Consider the following 15,000-nt stretch of genomic DNA (forward strand, 5'->3'; position numbering starts at 1 on the left):
CTCTTTCTCTCTCTCTCTCTCTCTCTCTCTCTCTCTCTCTCTCTCCAAACGTAGTTTACGGAATATTTCCTAAAATTTCTAAGGATATATACCAACTTCTTGTCTTCCTTCCACTCCCTCTCTCTCTCTCTCTCTCTCTCTCTCTCTCTCTCTCTCTCTCTCTCTCTCTTTTCAGTGAGAGAAAATCTGCCTTATTTTTATCAGTAGATCCTCCTTCTCCTATACATTGTTTATTTATGCTTTGTAACTAAAAATATCATTTACAATTATATATTTTCTCAATTTGTTTTTTAATTTGTAAATCCTCTTAACTTATTTCATTCCTGCAAACAAAGAAAAATTTGAAAATCTAAACATATTAAGACTGAAATCCACAAAAGACTTTATCCTGATTATCCCTCTAGAAATGATTATAATTTATTGAACGTGTTTATTGTAACAATGAAAGTCAAAATGAAAAACAAAATTAATAGAGACTGAGGAAGGTCAAACTATGACAGAAAGCCAGATTGGAAAATCTGGCAACAGACATTTTTTGAGAAATATTTTTATTCATCTTTTGATGATTATGCATTTTTCTACCAGTTATTAAACTCTCAAAGGCTTTATTCAATGCAAAGAAAAGCAGAAGGTTTTCTTTACAAATTGTAAAATCCTTCATTCTTCAGAATTCTTCATTTTATTAAACTTATAACCTTCTCAAATATCGTTCGCACAGCTTTTAATTGGTGTAAAATATACTTGAATCTAACTTCCCGATTTGAAGGCAACATCTAAATGTAAATGTGCTGCCATTTATGGATCTGTAATATCAACGGGAACTGGCATTAAGTTTGAGAGTCCTTTAATTAGGTCTCTATCCTAACAAACAAGTAAATGATATCAAGGTTGTGGTGGCCGCTGCAGTAAAGTCCCTGACTAGGGAACGCCAGACAGGGGTTCGAGTCCCTCTCACACTCGTTAGTTCCTTTAGTCGCTGCAACCTCACCATCTTTGTGAGCTAAGGGGGTTGTTGGGGGAGGCTAAAGGTCTATCTGCTGAGTCAACAGCAGCCATTGCCTGACGCACATTGGTCTTAGCTTGGGTGAAGATGGGGCTTAGGCGCTGATCATATGTACATATGGTCAGTCTCTAGAGCATTGTCCTGCTTGATCAGGCAATGTCCATGTCCTTTGCCTCTGCCATTCATGCGCGACCTTTAAAACCTTTAAAACAACAATAGGAAAATGACCAAGGAGGGATAAATGTCTACTTGTTAAGCTACTTGGCTTCATCTCTGAATATCTCATCCTTTACATCTCTTGCATCAATTCACCTTAGATGATAAACCTAATCAAAGGAAAGTGAGACAAATTTTAAACTTCAGAACAAGCAAATAAAAAAAAGGAACAAGGAATTCTCAAGCAAAGGAATAGTCTTGGCTTGAAGCCCTCCATTAGAAAGACTGATGAAAGACTTGCAAGAAATATTAGTGATAAACAGCATCCCCAAAAGGCTCACAATATTCTTTTCAAATGAACGTCTCCAGGCGATGATAAATTTGAGGAAGGATGTCTCACAGTTTCTAGTGGAGAGAGAGAGAGGGAGAGAGAGAGAGAGAGAGAGAGAGAGAGAGTTTCTAGTGTTTGATTTCCTTTTTAAAAAGAAAGCTAGACAGATTGTATACACACACACACACACACACACACACATATATATATATATATAATATATATATATAGACAGCTATTTACATATAGGGAAACATCTGAATATGGATATAGATAGGTAGAAAGATGGATAGACATATCAATAGAATAATAGTAGAATTCCCTGCCCAGCTATAAATCACTTCATAAAAAAGCGGATAGATAGAAGTCTAAATAACTATCCAAAAGAATCCTTTGATTACAAACATCTATTGTAGACAATGTTGCAGAGATTGCTCTGAAGCAACAGGATTGTTGCAAGAGTGAGAAAATGGCGTCTGGTTGGTCTCATTGCACGTCAGTGTTACCTCTCTTTTTCATTCTCTCACCCAAGAGGAAAACGGAGATAAACTCTCTCTCTCTCTCTCTCTCTCTCTCTCTCTCTCTCTCATCTTCTCTCATGTTTAATGTTATATCATATGTAAATTTTTTCTCTAAAATTTCTTGCAATTACTTTACATTTCCTGACATTTCTATTAATAAGTCTTTCCTCACTTATTGAGTAATCTTCAGTTTCTTTTATAATCATCTTGTCCGTCATTCTCATGATACAGTTACCTTAACAATACAGCAAATAATGAATTTCTGATGAACAACAACAGCCATTACTAATTTCACGGGGTCACAACTGTACAAAAAAAAACAGTTACAAAGAGGGGGTTGGAGAGTCAACTAATGCAAAACAAAATACTTGCAGAATGCCCATGAACACTAGCGGATGGCGTGTGGGTACTGTGTGACGAAGTTCTGCACATCACCCGCTATAGTCGCGGCAAAGTTTCCTGGCAAATTAAGCCTCCCCCCCACCCCCACCCCCCCGTTGACGTCATAATCAATCACGTTGTCTCCACCGTTAGCAGCGGTCACAACACACCCCGTTACAAATTTCAAACTATGCTAACTTATAATCACTTGATGGGAATGTGTTGTGACCCCTGTTAATGAGGGAGACAACATGATTGGCTATGACGTCAACAAAGGGTGTGACTTATCTCAGCCGGAATCTCTGCGGGAACTATATTCTTGTCAATAGCTATCAACAACAATAAGCTTACAGCGGGAAATTACTGCTCGCACACCAATATAACGCTTGTAAGCTAACAAAGTTGTTAATCTTTTAGTCAAGTGTTGTTAAGCAAACAGTAATATTTCTATAAACAGATTTTTGTAAAATTGATAAAAAAATTTAATCCCGTGCATACAAGCTCAGTGTTGCCAACAGCGTTACCGACCATAAAGTAAGTCAGACGTCTCATTAGCTTCTCATGAAGTGTACCGGAATTAACGAAGCCAACTGTACTAATGTGCCTCAGTTGGTTACTAAATGCAATTTCAGACAAGAGTCTCGACCTGAACAAAGTGATAGCGTAACTTTCGGCCTTGTGAGCAGTAAGCACTTTTCAGGTAATAAAATATCGTATTAAAAGGTTTTGTTCTTTTTGAAAATTATTAAACTATATATCAAAAACTTATATATATATATATATATATATATATATATATAAATTGAGTAATGAATAGCGAAAATGGTGTTTAGCAAAAAGTGTTTCGCTTAATACAGAAAAATAATTTCCGAGTGTCGGAAATCATTTGGCAAATCATAATAATAAAAAAAAATATGCTCAAAATTGTGTCAAAACCAAACTAAAAACTCGTAAGAAAAACAAAACAAGACTTATTTCTAGTCTGAAAAAAAAAAAACAGAACTTTTACTTCGAATGGAATATTCCTTCTTTACTTATGCTAACTGGAAAATATGAAAATAAAACAATGAACATAAATTGTATATTCTCGAGTGTCCCAAGAGTAAGGAAGAAAATAGTTCATCAAGTGAGTTACAATTTCCAATTTCTTCCAAGAAATTCAATTTTAAAGAAGGCAACTTTAAGCAGTCCAACCCATTCCAGGATTCTAGCAAAGTAGGAATTAGAATATTCTTGGCTTTTAATTTAAATGGTCTGAAAGTAAGAGAGAGAGAGAGAGAGAGAGAGAGAGAGAGAGAGAGAGCATTCCAAGGAATTTGGATGTCTCAGAGACTTTTTAGTCTATCCGCAGAGATTTCATTTGCTCATATATATATATATATATATATATATTTCTACCTCATACTTGGGATCGAATGCTGGCCCCTTCTAATGAGAGGCCAGGTCGAAACCAACCATGCCACGAGAGGCCATAAAAGAAATCGGAAACTAACGTTACCCAGCTGTTAAGGATTTACCAGGCGAGACATCAGTCTCTTACCAGCGAGTTTTACCCGACTTCCCGGCCCACCACGTGACACAATTTGTAGTAATTAATTCAAATTACCCCTAATGAGTCAATACTGTATGGATAAATATCAACAAAACATCTTGTTCAAATAGAAAATAAATTTCTACCTCATACTTGGGATCGAACGCTGGCCCCTTCTAATGAAAAGCCAGGTCGAAACCAACCATTCCACGAGAGGTCATAAAAGAAATCGGAACCTAACGCTACCCAGTTGTTGAGGATTTACCTGGCGAGACATCAGTCTCTTACCAGCGAGTTTTACCCGACTTCCCGGCCCACCACATGACACAATTGGTAGTAATTCATTCAAATTACCCCTAATGAGTCAATATGGATAAATATCAACACAAAATAGTGTTCAAATAGAGAATAAATATGTACCTCATACTTGGGATCGAACGCTGGCCCCTTCTAATGAAAAGCTCGGTCGAAACCAACCATGCCACGAGAGGCCATAAAAGAAATCGGAACCTAAGGCTACCCAGCTGTTAAGGATTTACCTGGCGAGACATCAGTCTCTTACCAGCGAGTTTTACCCGACTTCCCGGCCCACCACGTAACACAATTGGTAGTAATTCATTCAAATTACACCTAATGAGTCAATATGGATAAATATCAACACAACATCATGTTCAAATAGAAAATAAATTTCTACCTCATACTTGGGATCGAACGCTGGCCCCTTCTAATGAAAAGCCAGGTCGAAACCAACCACTCCACGAGAGGTCATAAAAGAAATAGGAACCTAACGCTACCCAGCTGTTAAGGATTTTCCTGGAGATATCAGTCTCTTACCAGCGAGTTTTATCCGACTTCCCGGCCCACCACGTGATACAATTGGTAGTAATTCATTCAAATTACCCCTAATGAGTCAATATGGAAAAATATCAACACAGCATCGTGTTCAAATAGAAAATAAATTTCTATCTCATACTTGGGATCGAACGTAGGCCCCTTCTAATGAAAAGCCAGGTCGAAACCAACCATGCCACGAGAGGCCATAAAAGTCGTATAAAACTCGCTGGTAAGAGACTGATGTTTCTTAAATGAGCTGGCAGCGCATTAGATAGTCACTGCATTATCGATGCTGGTGTGTATTGGATTTATGTCCTGTGCACCTTCCTTAGTTTTCCTGTTATAGTTTTTGGCACTATTAATCTACCTCCGCTTGATCTTTCTGATATTTTTAGCTCCGTGATGTTTTCATTAATTCCTTCGATTTGCTTCCTTGCTTGTATTATCATGTAGCAATCTCTTCTCCTTTCTAGACTGTATAGTTTTAAGAATTCCAGTCTTTCCCAGTAGTCAAGGTCCTTAACTTCTTCTATTCTAGCAATATAGGACCTTTGCACACTCCCTATTTGTGCAGTATCCTTTTGGTAATGTGGGAGAGAGAGACACCCAAATCTATTCTAAGACTGTTGGAATGAAATGAAAGAGAAGATTGTGACTAGATAAGATCATTTGAAATATACATTAGATTTCAATTTTACTTTTGATTATTTGTATTTGTCCTTCTTAGAGTAATAGAAAAAATTATTCTTATTGCGTATATCAGACTTTATACCTTAATGAAAAGCATGTTGATTTTTGTCCTTTATTTCGAATATTCATTTCCATATTAATGTGCAGAATACAGCAAGTCTTTTGCCTACATTTCATTTATTTTCGTTCAATAGTCACCAACTGGTAACTCTTACCTTCTTCATAATGACCAAAGATTTAGCCGTTTGGCTCGATAAAAGATACAGTTCACTAAGCATATTTTGAAAGAAATAATATATCTTTTTTTCAAATTATCAGCTAGATCATTATGAAAAAATACAGTCATTTTTAATTACGATAAAAATATGAGATGTAAATATTTAATGAATTCTACTTTTTTAACCAAAATACTGATTAATCTAAGTAATGAACGTACCCGAATTGGAGTTGAGGGCGTGGCCTATCCAGACGTAAACTGCCAAACGTGGTTGAAGCTACCCAACCACATACAGAACATGCATACATACACACATATGAGTGTGTACATCTGTATATGCATCAACCACTTTCATGTGAATCTGGCAATCCTAACCGTCGACGTTAATCATCTGTTTGTCTATCCGAAAAAACCAGACAAATAAACATACTGACTACGATTGGTATCTCAATCGTGCATTATTGCCAGATACAGCAATTAGGCTCAATTCATTCATACCGAAATTCCATCATAATAGTATGTCATCGTCACTTCATTTCTAAAAAAAATCAAAAGAAAAAATCACTGATTAATAGATTGCCATAATTAGTTGAAAGCATCGCTTCCCAAACTGCTGTAGTATTGATACAATTTCTTTTTTTCGAAAGCTACGCCAAACATTTGTTAATGAGAGATAAATAGCATTGGACGTGGAGCGGCCGATTAGATCAGCGGAAGATAATTCATTTTGGAATGAATAAAGTTTTGGTGGGTTGGCTTCCCTGTTATAGTGGCCGCATTGAATAATTTAACCTCACGTATTTCTCAATTATGATCTATGAATTCGTGTGATGATTTATTCATGGGATGTCAATATGCAGGAACACATGCAGATACAGAGGTATATATATATATATATATATATACTTGGGCTCAAGCCATGTCGTCCTGATGGAAGTTCCTAAAGGGTAGCTTCCTTGGGTATATATAACTACGGCGATATTCCCATAGAATTTACCTTAAAGTACCAAGAATTCTAACTCCTGGAGCGAATATCCCTAATAAAAGAACCAGGGATATCACGAAATATCAGAGGACGTATTCTTGACAAGCCACATAGAAATTTGCACCCCGAACAGAGTTAACACCTCGAAGGGGTCAATTGGCAAGAAAACGAAAACGAGAAAGAAAGGAGAGCCGCTCGCAAGGAATCTCTCCTCTCCTGTTTCGTAAGCGTGCATTGCGCCGCTCACGGCGCCATTTGTATTTCTTTTTGCGTAGCTCAACAACTCGGAGTTTTTCCCTGTATTATATCGCAATTCTTGGATTATTTCAACGTTATATTGCTTTCTCCAACTTTTTCTGCTCCCAATAAGTTGAGTATTATTTCTTTTATGTATAAATGTAAGCTCTTGGTAATTTTAAAAGTGATTCGATAGTGATATCGTTGTTACAAGAGCTGTTGCCTAACGGAGGCTTCCTGGACACTGTCGCTCGCTATGTATGATTTATTTAGTTAGCCAGAGCGACGTTCCCGACTGTTTTGCTTTAATAATTTTAGCTATTCAGCGTTACATAGGTTTTCTTTATATGATGCTTTTAGTATTTCCGTTTTGGCGAAGGATTTGCCGATTCTGGCCTACGCTAGACCTTGTAGCCTAGTCCTTTGGCCCTAGTACTTTCCTGCATGATATTCAGATTTCCGAGTGTTTTAAAATTTTATTGAAGCTTTAGGTAGTTTTATACATTTAAGATTTTCTTGATTTTCTTCCAAGATAGTATACGAGTGAGTTTCGGTGATTTAGGTAATCGATTCTCTTAGCGCATATGCTAGTTGTCTATGGGGCCTTAGTATACTTTGTCTCACTCCCCGGTTGCTCTCTTCTTGGGCTTAACCCTCATGGTTTATCTGAATTGACTTTAGATACAACTATATTAGGGTGTTTCTGTTCTTTCCTGTTTCCAGTGAGTCTGGCTTCAGGAAGGGGGCAGGACATCAGAGTTCTTAGTCTGAGTCTAGGTTGTGGTTGAGATTCCCTTGCTAGGCTGACAGCAGACATAGGAGGCTTAGCCTCCTTAGTTCACTTTCGAAGTTTTCTGTACGAGATGACTCCTTCTTTTGGTGATCTAGAAGACTAGTCCAGTGCTGTTGTTCTCAGTGTGGAGGATGAGATCCTCTTTTCTGTGAATAGCAACGCCTTCCTTGCTTTGGTTCCGAGGGAGTTGGCAAGTATTGCTAGCCTCCCTCCTCGAATCTCCCCTAGGCTAAGATGAGTTTTCTTGGCTATGAGTTTCATTACTAGAGCAAGGTTGGCAGGACCCTCTTCTCCCTTTCCCCCTCTTTCCTTAGTGATGGCCTAGCCATTGCATTCATGTCCATCATTCTACATCTGTACCTAGCATAGGTTAGGATGTGGGGTTGACTCAGTCCCTTGCCGGCCGGCACGCGCGCCGGCCGGCAAGGGTCTTCTGCTTTGAGTGGTGCCCGGACCTCCCTTGGTCTCTCATCCTTGTTTGTCTGAAGAGCCAGATGACATTGGTCAGGAAGCCTGAAGTTATATTCTCCCCTTCCTTTTGTGCACTCTTTCGGGTTGCCGGGTTATGAGGCAGTACAGTATCTTATCCCGGCATCCATTTAGTTTTTCTTCTGGTGTTGTTCCCTAGCCCAGCTGCTGGCCTGAGTGGCCGGCAGCCGGGCAGTCAGAGTTCTCTGGTTCTTTTGCTGCCGGCTGGCATTGGTTGTACATGTCATACCATTGTCTGCCGGCCGCTACGCGGGTCTGGTTGATGTTTAGCTGCCGGCTGGCAGTCCCCTGCCGCCCGGCAATAGAAACACACCGAGGTTCTGCCGGCCGCTACGTTTGGCGGCCGGCAGCCGGGTGCTATCTTGTGTAGTTGCCAGCCGGCAGTCACTGCCGGCCGGCACACGCATTTGAACCAGCGTTCCTCCACCTTATAGTTTTTAAGTAGTATACCTTGGAACTAGTTAAGGTGTGTGCCGGCTGGCACGTGCCGGGCGCCACATTACCTTCTATACTGTAGCCAGTATTTTTCAGTATAGTATATACTATAGGGAGAAGACTATAGTATAGTATTTGTTATAACACTAAGTTTTTCTAACACTTTTGTGTTGTCTTGCACGGCCCTTTGGTCTAACCTTACAGATAAAGAAAATGAGTTCTTTCTTCTCTACTATCCAGCATTTTAAAATCACTTTTTTAGGTGTGAGCTACACCTGTTTCCTCTGGAAATTATTTATTGGTTGCTCTAGAATAGATTAACCATACGATTTTATTATCTGTAAGGTTGCAGCAATTGACTGCGGGAAATACAAGTGTGTGTCTTTCGTTTCTAGTTTAGTTATGCTAAGCTATGTATGTCCAGTGAGACGTAACTCACTTGATACTCATGGAATTTTCTTCTCTTTACAAGAGGACCATCCAAAGTGTGGAAGCGTTTTCTGCAACGTCCGCAGCAAGAACTTCTGCGGACATGATTTGTGTAGGTGATATCCGGTATTAGGACCCGCAGGTATGTACTGTGTGCACAAACCTGATTACTGAGGCTTTTGATTCCCCTAAGACGGCGGGGTCAAGGGACGCAGCAAGGGAAAAGCTTCGTACCTGGGTAAGGGGCTTTCAGAAGAACACTACTGGGCCCTATCTTCCAAGTGAAAAGATGAGGGCTTACCTTTTCCCCAGGGCAGTGATTCCCCAGCCTCAAGTGGAGATACCAGTGGTTTAGATCCCCGTGGATGCTGAAGTCGCGGACGCCCTGCAGGACATCCAATTGGACGATAGGATCTCGGAGGTGTCCGAGCGTCTGGAAGATGACCTTCTGGCAGAAGACCAGGATGAAGAGCAGGCTCCAGACAATGAAGAGGAAGACGTCGACGAGGTGTCGGCTACTCCGGTTCAGGCCCCTGAACCTATTCCTTCAACATCGTCCTCTCTTCCAGATGAGCTGGGAAAGACCCTTTCCTCCGTCGTTGGAATGATCCTACAGATGCAGAGGGAAAATAATGAGAAGGCTGCTGCAATGAAGCTGGAGATGCAGAGACTTGGAGCATCACGTGGGCCACATAAGAAGCTCAGAGTGAAAGTCCTTCCCTTGTACTCAGATGCCAACCCTTGGAAATATGCTGAGCACATGACTCTGACGACGGGAAAATCGTCATTTCGGAGAAGTTGGGCTCAGTCCCCCTTTAGGAGGTGGAATTCTGGCCCAGCCAGGAGTCGTATCCGCATTGTTATGTCCGTCTAAGGAAGGAACCAGCCTCAAAGGAAGAAATGAAGCCGAGGGAGGTCATAGTTTTGGACCACACTAAGGCTCAAGCTTTACTGTCAAGCTCAATGAAAGAGAGGGGATTCACAAACTCAAAGGTACCTGCTTTGAGTAAGAAGCACCCTTCCTTTGTGTCCTCCCCTTCTGGAGCCTTCCCCTTTATGCAGAAAGGGTGTACGGCTGTGCTGAAAGCAGTTGAGGCAGGTATGCCATGCCCCTCCTTGGAGGAGTGTAAACTTCTGTCTTTGGCCCTACCCATGGACCACAAGGACTGGAAGGACGTCCATCTTACCTTCTCAGTTGGGAAGTTGGAGGCTGATATTGCGGGACGTCAGTTCGGTGAGAACCTCCCAAGCTGTCTGACTTTCTTTTGCGAAGGGAGCTTAAGACAAAAGAAAGACTTGCTGCCTCAATGTCTCATCAAACGACTCTAGAGACAATGGCAAGTGACCCCAAGGTCCATGAAATGTTCATGGTAGTGGCTAAGACACACCTAGTCACAGTGATGAAGGACCTTTATAGCTTCATCAAAGCTAGGAGGGCTTGTAGGGAGTTCGTGTTCGCCTCGGCTGCGGTGAGGCACGAGCCAGGGAAGCTAATCTCCTCCAACATTTGGGGCAAAGACCTCTTCCCTAGTGAAGCGGTCAAGGAGATTGTAGATAAGGCCGCCACGGAGAATAGAAACCTTCTCCAGAAGTGGGGCCTAACTCTCAAGAGAAAGTTTTCCCCAGATGAGGGTCCCCAACCAAAGAGGAAGACTAAGAAGACTAGGGTACCCTCTCGGCCAGCCAAGTCATTCAGACAGCAGCAGCAACAGCAACTTCCTATGCCTACAATGCCGCAGATGGTGGCACTAACCCCGACCACGTACCGGTGGGTACCCCAAGCCGTGTCGACGCAGTCTTCGGCATTTAACCCAGCGTTCGAAGGGCAGTCAACTACCTTTCGAGCGAAGCCTAGAGGGAGACTTCAGAATTTTCGTGATCGGTGGACCTTCCATCCCTGGGCCCACTGCCTACTCAAGAATGGAATGGGTTGGAGCTGGTACAGCACTCCACCCCCGTGCCCTTGATTTTTCCAATATTATCAAGCTCAGTGTAATGCCAGGAGGAGGTATCTGGAGAGAAATAATAACAATATTGACAATCCTATATCTGTAATTACAAATAAGACTATTCCTAACACCCCCAAGGTTGAGAATCCACCGGTAACGGAAGGTAGCAATGTGATTAGTAGTAATGGTAACAATGTAAAACTAACTGGTAATAGAGCTTCATGACTCTATGATAAATATATATGGCCTGGTAGACTGGTTACGAATTCAGGAGTTCTAAAGGTAAAATTTTTGCGGTCTTTAGTATTATGGGAATCTTTAAATGGTTTAGTTGAGTATTCAGGGAATTATATGATTCTGGGAGGTTTCACGCATACGGTGGTTTCAGCTCCTTTGGTGGAAGTTGAATTAACCTTCCCTGGGTATAATGAGGTAACAGAGCTGGCTGTGGTGGAGAATCTCCCTATTCCAAATATAGATGGTATTTTAGGAAATGACATGGTAGACCATAGGGGTCTGGAATTATTCCCTATTTTGACTGTGAATGCTTGTCCTGTGGCGGTGGTGATTCGGGCATCCGCTAAGGCAGCTGATTTGAAAAATGATGATGACTTAGATTTAAGTAGTTTAGAAGTAGAGTTAGAAAGGCCCGGGCCAGTAGATAGTCCTAGAAGTATTAGTAATATCTTGCAACCTGATTGGGACCATTTAACGTTTATTGAGGCTCAGATACAAGAGTTTTATTTTGAGTTGGGTGACACAGCCGATTTAACTAAACCGAGGTTTTGTGTAATGAAAGGCCTGTTATATCGAATTAGTCGCCCATCTACACATGATCTGAACAAAACTTCTCGAGTGGAACAAATTGTGGTTCCCTCACAATTTAGGTAGTCTGTTTTGAAGTTGTCACATGATGATTCTTTTTCTGGTCACTTTGGAGTATTTAAGACGTTCAAAAGATCATCGAAATGTTTTTGGTGGCCAGGAATGAAATCATCAGTGAAAGAATTTGTTAGTAATTGCGAGGTTTGTCAGGTGATGGGAAAGCCCAATCAAGTGATCCCTAAAGCACCTCTAAATCCCATTCCTGCAGTTGGGGAACTTTTTGTGGAATTGGTTATAGATGTGGTGGGTCCTTTGCCCAGAACAAAGACTGGGTTTACTCATCTCCTGACCATCATGGACCGAGCTTCTAGATTTCCGGAAGCATTACCAATGAAAAAGATAACTTCCAATGCAGTATTTGAGAAGCTCGTTTAATTTTTCTCCCTATACGGACTTCCTCGTAAAATTCACACCGACTGTGGGACAAATTTTACGAGTAAGTTATTTAGGGGTAAGTGTGCTGAACTGGCCATTCAGTGCACTACCATTGTACCTTACCACCCGGAGAGTCAGGGGGTGGTGGAAAGATTCCACCAGACACTTAAATCAGTTTAAAAAAAATACTGCTATGAACAAGGAGAGGATTGGGAAAAAGGACTTCCCTTTGCTCTCTTTGCCATAAGGAACCATCCGAATGCATCTACTTTGAGCTGATCTATGGGCACAAAGTACGTGGTCCGTTGGAAATTTTCCACGAATTGTTATCATCTGGTTAGGAAGAGGAAATTAATGTGATGAAGTTTGTAGAGAATTTACGGAAGAAGTTAGCCATTGCGTGGAAATTTGCAAGAGAAAATTTGGCTTCCTCCCAAGCAATCATGAAATAAAATTTTGATAGGAAAACCAAGGTGCGATCGTTTGAGCCTGGGGAATTGGTATTGGTGTTGAGTACAGACTTAGACAATTTCCTTGAGCCAAGGTATAAGGGGCCCTGGAAGGTTTTGAGAAAATTGTCCGAGGTGAATTATGAAATTGAAGCCCCCGGGACCAAACGAAAGTGCCAGGTCTTTCATATTAATAGATAGAAATCTTATATTTCAGGTGGTAGAGATGCTTTAGCTATAGTGTATGAACCTGTGTCTGCAGAAGTAGAGTCTCCAGAGGATAACTTTGAAGACTTAGTTGGTCAGGTATCTTCTGATGCTCTCTTTAATAACATTCAAAGTCTAGAGGTTTTGAAAAGAGAGCTGGACCATCTGGAAGTTACCCAGAAAAGGGACATTATTAATTTAATCTGTTCTTTTTTAGAAGTATTTCGTAGTTCGGCAGGTAGGACGAGGTTGCTTCAGTATGATGTAGATGTGGGCAGTGCTTCCCCCGTAAAGCAGAGTCCTTATTGACTTAATCCAGTGAAAAGGGACATAGTCGAGTAGGAAATAAAGTATATGCTGAAGCACGACCTCATCCAACCTTCAATAAGTCCTTGGAGCTCTCCGATAGTTTTAGTTAAAAAGTCTGATGGAAAGTACAGAATGTGTGTGGATTACCGTAAAGTTAATGCCAGTACCAAAAATGACTCTTTTTCCTTTGCCTCGCATTGACGACTGTCTCGATCAGATAGGGTCTGCAAAATTCATAACCAAGTTGGATTTGCTGAAAGCATATTGGCAAGTGCCCCTGTCTGATCAAGCCCGAGAAATTTCCGCATTTGTAACTCCCTTTGGGCTTTACGAATGTAAAGTGATGCCCTTTGGGATGAAAAATGCTGCATGCACCTTTCAGAGGCTTATGAACAGAGTCATTTGTGGGTTGAAAGGCCCTGAAATTTATATTGATGATTTATTTGTTCACAGTAATGATTGGCAAACTCATATAGTAAGATTGAGAAAAGTGTTTGAAGCTTTGAGGGATGCCGGTCTTGTTGCGAACTTGGGTAAGTGTGAATTTGGTAAAGCCAAAGTGTGCTATTTGGGTCATGAGGTTAGTTTGGGTAAGGTAGCCCCTAAACAAGCCAATCTCGAGGCCATTTTAAATTTAAAGAGGCCAAGTAATGTCAGGGAAGTTCCGGGAGTCCTTGGAATGACGGGTTATTATAGAAGGTTTGTGCGAAACTTCTCGGACATTGCTCAGCCGCTTACTAAATTATTAGAGAAGGGACAGAAATTTGTGTGGTCTCCTCAATGTGAGGAGTCTTTTATTAAACTCAAACTGGTGTTGATGTCAAACCCAATATTAATGTCCCCTGATTTTAAGAAACCTTACCTTATCGCGGTGGATGCTAGTGATGTTGGCATTGGAGGTGTCCTCTTTCAGAGAAATGAAGCTGGAGAGGTTCTTCCTGTGTCTTACTTTAGCCTTAAACTATTGGCAGCAGAGAAACGGTATTCAATTATCGAGAAAGAGGCCTTGGCCTTGGTTCGTACTTTGTTACATTTTAAACTCTATGTGACTAATTTTTCCTTTCTGATAGAGATTTGGACTGATCACAATCCTCTAGTGTTCATAGAAAGGATGAAAGGGTCCAATCAGAGAATTTTGAGATGGGCTTTGCAGTTGCAGGAATTAACTCTGGTTATCAAACATATTAAGGGATCGGAGAACCGTATTCCTGATGCCCTTTCTCGTATGTAATCTTGGCTTTTGTCCCTCCCTCGTCCTTCTCGTGTTTCCATTGGGTTTGTATAAAACTACTTTTCCATAATAAAATCTAATGGCCAGTATGTGTGTGAGTATGACTGAGTCCTTATCTTAGAGTTTAGTTCAGATGTAGGTTTGGTTAAGTGCGTTGTTTTTGTATGTTAAACCTTAGTAAGGTCTATAAATGTTTCTTTCTATTATTTTGTACTCGCTGGAGTTATAGTTTAGCCTTTAATTTTAGAGTCCAATTTTCTGATTTGGTAATTCTTCTTCGTGAAGCAAGGTGTTTTTTTTTTTCTTTTTGGCATGTGTATTGTTATATTTATAACTTCTTTTCAGGTTTTGCATTTCTATAACATTGTTAATTCCTTTACATTTCAGCATTTTTACAGTATTTAATTTTGGAAAAAAAAATTGTATTCTATGGAATATTTTTATTTTTGTTTTGGGGGAGGAAGGTATTAGGTTAACGCAGAAATATTTTTTTTGTTTTAATTAAATCGGCCTTGTTTTTCTTTTAAGTTAAAGTATTTTTGTTGTTTGTTTACTATGGTGTT

This window comes from Palaemon carinicauda, chromosome 32 (assembly GCF_036898095.1).
Source record: "Palaemon carinicauda isolate YSFRI2023 chromosome 32, ASM3689809v2, whole genome shotgun sequence".
In the NCBI taxonomy this organism is placed as follows: domain Eukaryota; kingdom Metazoa; phylum Arthropoda; class Malacostraca; order Decapoda; family Palaemonidae; genus Palaemon; species Palaemon carinicauda.